This window comes from Pristiophorus japonicus, chromosome 14 (genome assembly GCF_044704955.1).
Source record: "Pristiophorus japonicus isolate sPriJap1 chromosome 14, sPriJap1.hap1, whole genome shotgun sequence".
NCBI lineage: Eukaryota > Metazoa > Chordata > Chondrichthyes > Pristiophoridae > Pristiophorus > Pristiophorus japonicus.
In genome coordinates, this window is record NC_091990.1 from 36,992,296 (window position 1) to 36,997,269 (window position 4,974).

The 4,974-nt window shown below is 46.5% G+C and overlaps 1 pseudogene; it reads right to left on the reverse strand.

Annotated features, from left to right (window-relative positions):
• Positions 1-4,403: 4,403 nt before the first annotated feature.
• On the reverse strand, positions 4,404-4,582 carry LOC139280472 (U2 spliceosomal RNA; annotated as a pseudogene).
• Positions 4,583-4,974: the final 392 nt, after the last annotated feature.

Below are 4,974 nucleotides of genomic sequence, written 5' to 3' on the forward strand. Positions count from 1 at the left end.
TGCCTGAATGGACAGCTCATCCTTTCGCCTCTGGAACGGCTTGATTGGCTCTTGCATTTCTACGGGGATGCTGACCCAGCTCCCATATGCAGTACACAGTTTTTTACTAGGGACAGCAGAGGAACTTGGCTGGTCCAAGTCTTAATCTGGCGGGCCGTGACAGGTGATTTATCATTTTCAAACGCTTCCATGACCATTAACAAGTCTGCGAGCTGGGCCACCATCAACAAGTTTGCAGGCTGTGCCATTTCCACCCCTGTGGTGGGCAATGGTAGCCGACTGAGAGCATCCGCACAGTTCTCGGTGCCTGGCCTGTGGCAGATGGTACAGTTATACGCTGATAGCGCGAGTGCCCACCTTTGTATGCAGGCTGAGGCATTAGCATTTATCCCCTTATTTTCACGAACAGGGATGTGAGGGGCTTGTGATCGGTTTCCAGCTCAAATTTGAGGCCAAACAGGTACTGATGCATTTTCTTTACCCCGAACACACACGCTAATGCCTCTTTCTCAATCATGCTGTAGGCCCTCTTGGCCTTTGACAAGCTCCTGGAAGCATAGGCGACAGGTTACAACTTCCCTGCTTGAGGAGGAATTCATAGAATGCATACGGGATTGTTTCTTAGAACAGTATGTTACAGAACCTACAAGGGAGCAAGCTATCTTAGATCTGGTCCTGTGCAATGAGACAGGAATAATAAATGATCTCCTAGTAAAAGATCCTCTAGGAATGAGTGATCACAGTATGGTTGAATTTGTAATACAGATTGAGGGTGAGGAAGTAGTGTCTCAAACGAGTGTACTATGCTTAAACAAAGGGGACTGCAATGGGATGAGGGCAGAGTTGGCTAAAGTAGACTGGAAACACAGACTAAACAGTGGCACAATTGAGGAACATTGGAGGACTTTTAAGGAGCTCTTTCATAGTGCTCAACAAAAATATATTCCAGTGAAAAAGGGTGGTAAGAGAAGGGATAACCAGCCGTGGATAACCAAGGAAATAAAGGAGAGTATCAAATTAAAAACCAATGCGTATAAGGTGGCCAAGGTTAGTGGGAAAATAAAAGATTGGGAAAATTTTAAACGACAGCAAAGAATGACTAAAAAAGCAATAAAGAAAGGAAAGATAGATTACGAAAGTAAACTTGCGCAAAACATAAAAACAGATAGTAAAAGCTTTTACCGATATATAAAATGGAAAAAAGAGTGACTAAAGTAAATGTTGGTCTCTTAGAAGATGAGAAGGGGGATTTAATAATGGGAAATGTGGAAATGGCTGAGACCTTAAACAATTATTTTGCTTCGGTCTTCACAGTGGAAGACACAAAAACCATGCCAAAAATTGCTGGTCACGGGAATGTGGGAAGGGAGGACCTTGAGATAATCACTATCACTAGGGGGGTAGTACTGGACAGGCTAATGGGACTCAAGGTAGACAAGTCCCCTGGTCCTGATGAAATGCATCCCAGGGTATTAAAAGAGGTGGCGGAAGTTATAGCAGATGCATTCGTTATAATCTACCAAAATTCTCTGGACTCTGGGGAGGTACCAGCGGATTGGAAAGCAGCTAATGTAACGCCTGTTTAAAAAAGGGGGCAGACAAAAGGCAGGTAACTATAGGCTGGCTAGTTTAACATCTGTAGTGGGGAAAATGCTTGAAGTTATCATTAAGGAAGAAATAGCGGGACATCTAGATAGGAATAGTGCAATCAAGCAGACGCAACATGGATTCATGAAGGGGAAATCATGTTTAACTAATTTACTGGAATTCTTTGAGGATATAACGAGCATGGTGGATAGAGGTGTACCGATTGATGTGGTGTATTTAGATTTCCAAAAGGCATTCGATAAGGTGCCACACAAAAGGTTACTGCAGAAGATAAAGGTACGCGGAGTCAGAGGAAATATATTAGCATGGATCGAGAATTGGCTAGCTAACAGAAAGCAGAGAGTCGAGATAAATGGGTCCTTTTCGGGTTGGAAATCGGTGGTTAGTGGTGTGCCACAGAGGTCGGTGCTGGGACCACAACTGTTTACAATATACATAGATGACCTGGAAGAGGGGACAGAGTGTAGTGTAACAAAATTTGCAGATGACACAAAGATTAGTGGGAAAGCGGGTTGTGTGGAGGACACAGAGAGGCTGCAAAGAGATTTAGATAGGTTAAGCGAATGGGCTAAGGTTTGGCAGATGGAATACAATGTCGGAAAATGTGAGGTCATCCATCTTGGAAAAAAAAACAGTAAAAGGGAATATTATTTGAATGGGGAGAAATTACAACATGCTGCGGTGCAGAGGGACCTGGGGGTCCTTGTGCATGAATCCCAAAAAGTTCGTTTGCAGGTGCAGCAGGTAATCAGGAAGGCGAATGGAATGTTGGCCTTCATTGCGAGAGGGATGGAGTACAAAAGCAGGGAGGTCCTGCTGCAACTGTACAGGGTATTGGTGAGGCCGCACCTGGAGTACTGCGTGCAGTTTTGGTCACCTTTCTTAAGGAAGGATATACTAGCTTTGGAAGGGGTACAGAGATGATTCACTAGGCTGATTCCGGAGATGAGGGGGTTACCTTATGATGATAGATTGAGTAGACTGGGTCTTTACTCGTTGGAGTTCAGAAGGATGAGGGGTGATCTCATAGAAACATTTAAAATCATGAAAGGGATAGACAAGATAGAGGCAGAGGTTGTTTCCACTGGTCGGGGAGACTAGAACTAGGGAGCACAGCCTCAAAATACGGGGGAGCCAATTTAAAACCGAGTTGAGAAGGAATTTCTTCTCCCAGAGGGTTGTGAATCTGTGGAATTCTCTGCCCAAGGAAGCAGTTGAGGCTAGCTCATTGAATGTATTCAAATCACAGATAGATAGATTTTGAACCAATAAGGGAATTAAGGGTTACGGGGAGCGGGTGGGTAAGTGGAGCTGAGTCCATGGCCAGATCAGCCATGATCTTGTTGAATGGCGGAGCAGGCTCGAGGGGCTCGATGGCCTACTCCTATTCCTAATTCTTATGTTCTTATGCAACGTTAGCTTGTTGTAATACACACCCGACTCCGTACAACGATGCGTCACATGCTTGCACAAATCTTTTACATGGGTTATACAATACAAGCAGCTTGTTGGAGCATAAAATGTTTCTGGCTTTCTCAAAAGCAATTACTTGGTTTATTCCCCGTACCCAATTCTCACTTTTGCGCAATAGCACATGTAGGGGCTCTAAAAGTGTGCTTAACCCCATTAGGAAGTTACCAAAATAGTTAAGGAGTCCCAGGAACAACCACAGCTCCGTGACGTTCTGTGGCCTGGGCGCGTTCCTCATAGCATCTGTCTTCTCGTCTTGGGCCGAATGCCGTCCGCCATGATCTTTCTCCCCAAAAACTCCACTTCTGTTGCCATGAAGACACATTTCGACCTCTTCAGCCGCAGCCCTACGCGATCCAGTCACTGGAGGACCTCCTCCAGGTTTTGTAGGTGCTCGGCGGTGTCCCGACCCATGACCAATATGTCGTCCTGAAAGACCACCGTGTGTGACCGACTTGAGTAGGCTCGCTATGTTTCTCTGGAAGATCGTTGCAGCCGACCGAATTCCAAACAGGCATCTGTTGTAGATGAACAGTCCCTTGTGCATGTTGATGCAGGTGAGGCTCTTCGAAGACTTCCTCCAGCTCCTGCGTCATGTAGGCCGAAGTCAGGTCGAGCTTGGTGAACGTCTTGCCTCCTGCCAGCGTCGCAAATAGGTCGTCTGCCTTAGGTAGAGGGTATTGGTCCTGTAGAGAGAAACGATTAATTGTTACTTTATAATCGCCGCAAATCCTGACCGTGCCATCACTTTTGAGTACTGGAACAATCGGGCTGGCCCACTCGCTGAATTCCACTGGGGAGATGATACCCTCGCGTTGCAGCCTCTCCAGCTCGATTTCCACTCTCTCCCTCATCATGTGAGGTACCGCTCGCGCCTTGTGGTGAATGGGTTGTGTCTCTGGGACCAAGTGGATCCGCACCTTCGCCCCGGAAAAGTTTCCAATACCTGGCTCAAAAAGGGAAGGAAATTTGTTAAGAACCTGGGTACATGAGACCTCATCGACATGTGATAGCGCTCAGATGTCATCCCAGTTCCAGTGGATTTTGCCCAGCCAGCTCCTTCCAAGTAGTGTGGGGCCATCGCCCAGGACAATCCAGAGTGGCAGTTCGTGCACCATGCCCTCATAAGTGACCTTGACCATGGCGCTGCCCAGGACAGTGATAAGCTCTTAGGTGTACGTTCTCAGTTTCGTGTGGATGGAGCTCAGTGCTGGTCTGAATGCCTTTTTAAAAAATGTTTTTATCCAATTTCGTTCCAGATCAACTCTAACGCCAAAGATCACTTTGCGCCAATGTGTTTGATCTTAGGCCAAAAGGCCGAGAGGCGAACTTGCACCGTTCCTGGAAATATTGCAATACCAGGTCGGTGCATGGAGTGGATGGGGCATGCCCCTGATCCAGCTCCCTGTCCAAAAATCAATTCAATATCATGTCCCCAAAGGGGATATTAAACTGATAAGAACAGATACTACACTTGATCTTAGCCAAAAGGCCGAGAAGCCACCTTCCCCGTTTTATTTTTACGTTCTCAGTTTTGTGTGGATGGGGCTCAGGGCTGGTCTGAGTGCCTTGTTGCACCACACTCTCTCAAACATCTTTTTACTCACGATGGATTGGCTAGCGCCAGTGTCCAGTTCCATGACTACAGGTAAGCCATTCAATTTTACGTTTAGCATTATAGATGGATATTTCGTCGAAAATGTGTGCACCCAGTGTACTTCAGCATCTGCCTCCTCTCTCTGAGGCTCGAAATTGCTTTGATCCACCATGGACCGATCTTCCTCTGCCACGTGGTGGTTAGCAGGTTTTGCGGAGCTTGCAGCTAGTTGGAGGTGCCCCATTGTTCCACAGCTCTTGCAAACATACCCTTTGGAGCTGCATGAATAGGCTGAATAG